Here is an 8,970-nt window from a genome sequence, read left to right on the forward strand (position 1 = left end):
TACTCAGTAGCTTTTCCAGTGAAGAGTTCATAAACTAAACAGTCAATGAAATGAATCTGACCAAGCCAAAAGATCATGCATTTTTCAATGTTGTTCAGAATTACTCAAAACTTGAACGCCGTGGCTACTTTTTGCATAGTCAAGTAGCCCTCCAAAGTCATAATTGCTATTATGATTTTAAAATGATCGCAAACATTTTAAACCGAACTTTTTCTTTCATCGCCAGCTTGGCTTTGTTCTTTGTCTGTAAAAGCCTTTCCACAAATCCAGCAAGCAGTAAGTGTCTGCAGCAAATTCACAAATGTTAACCTCCCTCAATGTCATGCATGCTTGCCAATTAAGCTGCTGTCGAATTCATTTTGCTGTGAATTATATCGATCTGTGGAATACATCTCTGTGCCTGGATCGCTCACACTCACTCACAGCACAATAAAAAACTGTCATCTCCGATTTACCATAACATCGAACCACAACATAAAATACCCGCATGGAAATTGATCTGCGACTTGTCTGCTCAGACTCGGTGTCTATTTCCACCGCCTCATTCAGACTTTAATAATCCACGTAAATGATGTAGGGAACCTTTATATTTCGCTGCACTGCAGCAAATTTAAGGGTGTTTTACTAGGCTCTGCCACGATTGTTATCTATAGTTTTTCATTGATACCGCGTCAGTACATTTCGTGACTGATATGGACCTCTTGATCGCTAAAGACATGCAAAAGTTATAATTTTATATCTGCTGTGACGGCTAAGAAGCCGATATAGGTCCTTCATCCATATGCAATACGAAACTGATTCAGAGTTTTGTTTGTTTCACTCAGCATCAACAAATCAATCAGAATTCGTTTGTGGCGACCGATGAATAATTGTGACAATTTATACAATCCTTCGGCGTACGTGAAAACATTAACAGCTCTACCTGAGTTCAGTGTTTCCAATTTCTTTGGTGTGGCTTGGGTCATTTGCACTGGAAACTCGATATCACCAATGTTGGGTTTGTCCTGGTGTCGCCCGTACGTCTGAGGACTATTTTGATTGTCTAATTCCGGATATAATTCTGTAAATCCCCACTCAAAACAATGGTTGTCCAAATTCTTCACTTAACAATTTGATCTTTGCAGACAAATTTGGTGTTGCTATGTAAATCGATCTACAAAACGGGAGATACGGCAAAAAATCTTTCATGCGTCGCTCCCAATTCTGCATTGTTGCATTTCTCTAGCGATTTCTGAATCTTTTCAATGCCCCTGACTATTGCATCGATGATGACGCGCTGTCGTAACGATTCAGGATCATACGGGAACCACATTTAATCAATGGAGAAGTAATTTTAAACCCATCCTTGTCTTAACTAAGAGGCATAGACTGACGAGTACTGAGACAATGTCTGCTTTCACTCCAGCGTAACAACTGCTTTGCTAGACGCTACAATACCTCGAATCGGATTGGTAAGAAGCTATCGAACGTCTTTGCCAGGAGTGTAGATGGGCGGAATAATGGCCACGTTATTTTCCAACCCACCAATACGCTTCTGAAATTTGAGCTCGGGCACTTGCGATTGTTGTCGTTTTGGATCAACAGACCCATCTACTTCAGTACCGATATCAGAAACGAGATGACGTTTATTTATACCTGAACAAGAAGGCGGTTTTGTTCATACCAATATAGTATCGCAAGGATATTAATTGTTCTTGTTCTTCTAGGTATTCAAATTTTGCACCAATTGTCTTAGTTGTTTTGCCGTTGCTGTTGCTGCTGCAGTTGTGAAATTTTGTCGATGGAATGTTTTACTTTTGTATTATTAGTACTTGGTCAAGATCAGAAACTTGGATCTCTTCGATCCTAATTATTATATCATCTATTTATGTTTATTTTATTTGTGCTTTGACACCCCTGATCATAATTTGGTTGCCACAGCGTTTAAGATTTTGATTTATGTCTGCGTAATCAATAGTACACAGGTTGATTGGTACTTGTCGCGTCCCAATACAAGAAACGTTTGATTTACAATTCATTCTTATACTTACAATCCCAAAGCATTTGCTTAATTAGCCTGCTCTTGAACAGCTTTCACTTAATTAGCCTGCTCTTGAACAGCTTTCACTGACTTCATGAAAAGCGTCTCGGGCTTAAGACGTAGTGGGCGAGTTATTGTGTTTCCCTTGAGGATGCACTCTTTCGCGCTCGATATTCTACAGTTCTGTGTTAGTTCTGTTTTTCTGTTCCAGTTAGTTTCGTTCTATTTCTAATGTTACTGCCAGATAAAATATCAGCATACTAGAGCAGTAAGTGGGACTGTTTGAAATCATTTGATACCCAATGCGTCCACATCCAGCTGCACGAGACCCTAACCCCTCCATGACTGAAACACTCGAGTTAGGTATCTGTTTACACCTCTACCAACCCCTCAATAATAAAGTAACTCAACATCGAGGACAGCTGGTAATGGAGTTTAGAGGCGAGGAAGGATCCACGATTAACGCACAAGCTGAGTTTTGTCACCATGCTTAGGATGCCTTATCATTACAAGTGCAGAAGGACAGTGAAAGAAAACATAGGTATCTTCTCATGTAGGAGATCTTTCGTGTTTCGTAATTACATATTGGAGCAGTTTTTTAAAAACACAGTCAGGACTTTATTATCGTGTGCAATGCTGCATGATCACTCGTACTGCAAATACAACTAGAGTTCAAGCACATATTGGTATTGTGATAACTGAAAATTATATTAGTTGTGGATGAAAGAAGTTCTCGTTTATTGAGAAAGCATAGGAGCCATTGAAATCATAGCTACATTAGCAAGACTACTCGGAGTATCGTGGGACAAATAACTTGGTGATTAATGGCTGTGGCACAATCTGGGACTTAGTTACAACTACCGTGGGCCTTGTGCAAGGATGGATTTACAACTTGATTCTACAAACCAGCCAAATCTTGGAAACATCTATAATCATCAATGATGCAAATATTTATCGACATGATCTCGTGTACCATGCAAGACGTGATAGTTGTGCCCATCAACTTGCTGAAGCAGGTCTCATCCATGAATTGAATGCAATTAATCCCACACATGCAGATGAATTTCCTGATGGGTCATCAAAGGAGAAAGCAATTCATCCGATTGAGATCAAATATACTGATATGATAAACAAAGATACAAAAGCATATAAGAAACCGTCCGAGAAACATTACAGTCTACGCAATTAATGGAAAGATGAATTACATGTTCATCCAAAATTCTCGAATTCTCTGCTGCACTATTAACTAAAATGAATATGTTCTTCGTCGAGGACACGTCGGCATACATAGTTATGAAACCATTGTGGAATGGTTTAACCACACACTTGCAGAACGGTAACTCACACATTAGAACACGCAATAAATTGTTAATACATCGTAAATAAAAATCACACGAGTGGATTGCATGGCTTCGATAAGTCAAAGCAACACTGAATTATAACATCACACACACAATTGCATTAAAACATGCTGTGCCTATCCGGAAGAATATCGTCTCAGTCATATATAATTCAGTTGTACAGCCATCTGTATTAGACTCTTTTGAAAACGATTTGCCTCCGCATCTGTAGTAAACGGTAGGACTAGAAGTCGGGAGGTGTGGTGCTACTGGCCTGGTATCGTCCCTCGATGCATTTACAAGTTTAGATCCATGTGAATTTCCTGGAATCGAAAGAGCTTTATAATTTTAAAGTCGAACTTAATGTCCAACTAGTACATCCTTTGTGAGACGAAAATAGTAAGTCATTCCTAAAGAATTACAACCAAGGTCTATTTATTGAACTTGAGCATCTACCGTAGGCTTTGTATCAGTATGCGTAAATCGAAATTCCGTTGAAGAATATCCATCCATTGGTATCAGACGGAGGCACAATCACCATGGTGTAGTGATACACAAACGTGCGATATTTCTTTGCCCTGATCAGTTTGACGTGTGTGTGAGCTCACACTCATATCATAGCAAAGATGTTTCGAGGCAAAAGCCCTGGAACTGTATTTACATTTTCGATGTTCTTATCGCTTCGTGATTCAAACAACGTCAAAGATATTTTAAGACGCAGTTATACATACTCTTCGATTGCCTTCCGTCACATTCATCATTGAATTTATCAACACTGTTTCTGTTTGTACTAAACAGTGACTGATCTTTTGGATAATCACTCGTTTAAAATTCACCGTTTTACAAATTGGTAATCCAGTGGGATGTATTCAGTCTCCAATGTACCTTAAGTTTATTTACATCTGTCTCAGCACCTTACAGCAACAGCCACAGCAACACCAAAATCTACGATAACTTCAAATCAAAATTTGCATCCATAGATACAATCTCTGAATATCAATTAATCAAAAATCGTACGGTCTTCCTAAACTCTACAGCTCGTCTCTGCAGACAAGAAAACGAAAGAAAAGCTATATTATCATAACTGTCTTAACAACAAAATTAGTGTCCCAGATCAACTAATATGTTTTGAGTCTTCATGATTAAAACAAAACTTTAATATCGGTTTTATACTATATGCCCAATTTTATATACATATATACAAATTAAAATATATATGTGCAAATATATAATTATAATTACTTTTTAATCTAGTGTATTAATTATCACATTGACTAAACCTTTTGATATTCAATGTGATAATAAATGCAGCTCTCTTTGAATTGCATTACCCCATTTATTATCTCATCGCAAACTACAATAATTACATTTGTAAATGTGGATCCATTTCATGTTTGTGTAACTACCTAGTGCTTTAATATTAACGATTACTGGTTATTTCAAGCAATATCTGACATTTAGAAAATGAAAACTATATATATGCTATACACATTACAGATTTAGTTGATGCAGCATTGAACGGAAAACAGAGCAAACTTAAATACCTATCTTTAATTGGAATCAAAGCTTCTCGACGTAGAGTTGTTCCTGGAGAAAATGTTTCAAGGGCTCTCCGTAAAAAGAACCAACAATATAGAATATATATCACCATCTTTTATAAGAAGTTTTCCTTTTCTGAAGATACTAGACTTGTCCAAGAATCAATTGCACAAAATGCAGACTATGGACAATTGTTTCATGTATGTTATCAAAGAACAACGATCTTGAGATACTTTTCCTACATAATAACCATCTTAGTGATATACCACTCACCTTATTCTCATCAACTACCAAAATACGTCTAACTGATTTTACTTAACTCGTGGGATTTAAAGTTAATTGATTTTGGAAAGAATCTGCTAAAATGTTTGCCTGCAGTTTTCGTGGGATATTTGGAAGAAATATTTCGACATAGGGACACGGAAGACACACATAAGGCCTCTGTGACGACTATTTTGCTCAGACAGTTTCAAGACAGACGTCTTATAGCAGTGAAATACAAATATGGAAAGAACTCCAGCGATGACATCAAACCCATAAAAAACTGGACATTATTCCGCAAAGCATCGTGTTGAATTTGTTAAACAATCCTCACAAGATCGGTCGTGCCCTCGGCATTGTCCCTTTGCTTCCGATGCAAGAGACCACAAAACGCCCTCACCAGGGCCATTGTACAAGCATTCAGAACAAATTGTTATGGCAGATTTTAAACTGCACGTCATGTGCGTTTTTGTCTAATTCCTGCCGAGGAATGTGAGCTAAATGCAATTTCAAATGCCACACCAAAACAGCAGTACCTGCTTGGCCTTCGTGAGTATGAAACCAGCAAATATTGAATTACATATCAGATGTTAAAGAAGAAATGAACTTGAAATAAATAAAGTCAATATCTAAATGCGGGCGTAAACACTGATGAGTTGACTTTTACACAAAAGGAAATATGTGCAGGTAATGTGTAGCCAATGAGGATGTGCCTGCATAGATACTCGTGTACGATTTACGAAACAAATTCAGCAGGATCACGTAGACATATACCAACAAAATTGTAGTGGAACTGAACTGACCTGTAATTATTTTGTGGAAAAATACAGCATTAATACTTTTTTAAGAGAAGCATCAATCGACATTACCTTCATCAACAACATCACCATAAAAACCATCTTCAAGAAGAAACAAATTAATCATTATCGATGCCTTTATCGTTTTTATTTTTTATTTTTTTTTTGTAAGTAAAATTACACTCTACTAGGCCTCTTCTTCTTCTGCTTACAATATACATGTCCATGGGTTTCTTTGGTCGCCGTCTATCGCCACTTATTATTCTAGCCATGAATAAAACTTTTTTTGACACCCTACTGCCACTTAGTATATTAGCCAGGAACTTTTCGGTGGACTGTCTAGCGCTATTTGCTATACTAGGCATGAAGATAACTGTTTGGTTGACAGTCAGTAGACAATTCTTATAATATCTATCAATATAACATTTTCGTTGACTGTCTACCGCCACTTATTAAATTAGCTATACATCTAAATGCTTGGTTGACTGTCTATTGCCACTTATTGTATTGACCATGAACACATATGCTTGTTTGCATGACACCGACTAGAGAATGGATTCAGAAAAGCCGACTATTAAAAACTGTCACATTCGCTAAAATTTTATGCATTTAAATAGTCATGACAGAATTTCAACAATTAAGACATGTGGTACATATAGTCTTTTATATATTAGACCATACATATCAAAGATCGTAATGTAATCGGTATTGAATAACGGCAAATTGTATGTTGTGGAGTATCAAACATCTATATCTTATTTATTACTTGTATCAATCGAACAATGATGTTATGGACAGAGGCAATGTGGGAGATTAAATTTTGTCTAACCAAGTGCGAAATCTTAGGAACAGAGACAGCATGAGATATGAAATTCATCTAAAGAAGTTTGACATGTAAGGGACAGTGTCAAGTGGAGTCGAATTTTATAAATCAATGTGTGATATCGTAGGGCAGAGTCAGTATGAGATACCAATTCAATCCAACATAGCGTGAAATCTTAGGGACAGAGTCAATGTGGGAGGCACGTTTTGTCCACCCACTCGTGCCACTCTAATTGAAAGACAATATAATCCCATATTGGACATCATTGAGGAAGGTAAGTGGAGTACGATTGGACACACAGTACGTATAAACTCAGAGAAATGTCATGTACATCGAACCAAAGGCCATCCTAATATCTTGGAGGGACATAGCCAATTTTCTGATAAAGCGACAACTACATTGAATGTATTAGGTCCAAAGAAAATGTAGAAGAAGTGTAACATCTTAATGACAGAATAAATGTAATAGAGACAAGTTGTATCCGACACAATAACACATCTCAGGAACAACTTGTATCCATCTAATTGTGTCATGATAATTTCTGGCGGTCTAAAATAATTGTATCTTCTTTTGTTGCAAAATAAAGTAATGGTCATGTAACCTGATTTAAAAATAAAAAAATATAATTTCATCGAAACATTAACTAAATTAAATGTAGAAGATAACAAAATGGCTTTTAATTGTTACTTGAATTTGTGTACAACTGACCTTATGCAAGATAATAGATCTCTTAGCACATAACTGTTAGCACGATACATGACAACCTGTTAACCCCTACCTTTTCTGGAAGTAGTCTCCATTGTCTAATATATATATATATATATATATATATATATATATATATATATATATATATATATATATATATATATACACACAGACAGTTCATCGACTGATCGGCATGATTTAGAGAAAATGTATTTTCCAGTTGCCTAACTAAGCTATGATGCTGTTATAACATAATGAATGTAAATGTCGGCAGTTAAACATAACATAGTTAAAAACTGTGTTAGCTAGTACACATACACACACACACACACACGCACACACACAAACACAAACACACATACACACACATAGATAGATAGATAGATAGATAGATAGATAGATAGATAGATAGATAGATAGATAGATAGATAGATAGATAGATAGATAGATAGATAAATAGATAGATAGATAGATAGATAGATAGATAGATAGATAGATAGATAGATAGATAGATAGATAGATGGATGAATCGATCGATCGATAGATAGATAGATAGATATAATTTGTATCTGTATGTGTGACTTTCGTGAAGTGGATAGATGACACGTTTTGCGATATTTATCTTACGAAATGTTTAGAAGATATAACCATTCAAACACCACATTTTCTTTCGCAGTTAATAATCAGTCATGCGTTCCAACCCCTCAATTTGCCAGGTTGTGTTAGTAATGTATTTGTCTTTGCATATAAAAATGTCTCAGACTTACCTGACAGGTCAACAGAGAAGATCAATTATCGTACCAGTAGAAACAACCTTTGGAAAAGACTAAATTACCTTTCAACACAGTACCAAAAAGACGATTTGTTAATATCACTGCTTTGGATCAGGTCAGTGAAGCTAATAATACAACTAGACAACTCAATACGCATTCTCAAACTCCACCAATCTTCAGATATTAGGAAGTTTAAATCTATCAATAGATACAAGCCTGATTTATCCACATAAACGGTGGTATTATATATGACACATTCTCAGTCGGATAATGAAATAGGAAGTTTAAATCTATCAATAGCAAAGCCTGATTTATCCACATAAACGGTGGTATTATATATAACACATTCTCAGTTGGATAATGAAAAAGTGCTGTTAGAATGGAGTATGTGTAACAAAGAACTTCATAGATTTGTTGGCTTGTCATAATAGGTCGTTTCTTTAGAAAAGAATGATTGGATGAGTCGCCCACAAATTGTGTTTGTGCCTGGCTTTTAGTTTATTAATGGAACACACGGTACCATTTAAAAGTAAAGTACGGAAAAAAATTGAATGGACACAAGTTTATAAAGATAAATTCTTCCAAAATTACGTAAAGGAGAAATGAAATCATGCTGGAGAGAGAGACAAATATGAGACAGATATACTTATTTAGACTTCTGCCTTGTCCTAAAGAAAGTTAACCTTGAATTATGAAGCCGTTTAATGAA

The 8,970-nt window shown here is 36.1% G+C and overlaps 1 protein-coding gene across 2 annotated transcripts in view; it reads right to left on the reverse strand.

Annotated features, from left to right (window-relative positions):
• The window catches only part of LOC149787009 (toll-like receptor 1), a 42,253-nt gene extending 33,834 nt beyond the window's left edge, over positions 1 to 8,419 (reverse strand). Inside the window, exon 1 of one of the 2 annotated variants that reach the window (XM_089977557.1) lies at positions 8,324 to 8,419. The gene's annotated coding sequence lies outside the window, so the exon portion shown is untranslated. Of the gene's footprint in view, positions 1 to 8,255 lie in introns of both variants that reach the window. The other variant, XM_089977556.1, reaches the window with a different exon arrangement.
• Positions 8,420 to 8,970: the final 551 nt, after the last annotated feature.

This window comes from Sinohyriopsis cumingii, chromosome 12, assembly GCF_028554795.1.
Source record: "Sinohyriopsis cumingii isolate HCF-2022 chromosome 12, ASM2855479v2, whole genome shotgun sequence".
Lineage (NCBI taxonomy): Eukaryota > Metazoa > Mollusca > Bivalvia > Unionida > Unionidae > Sinohyriopsis > Sinohyriopsis cumingii.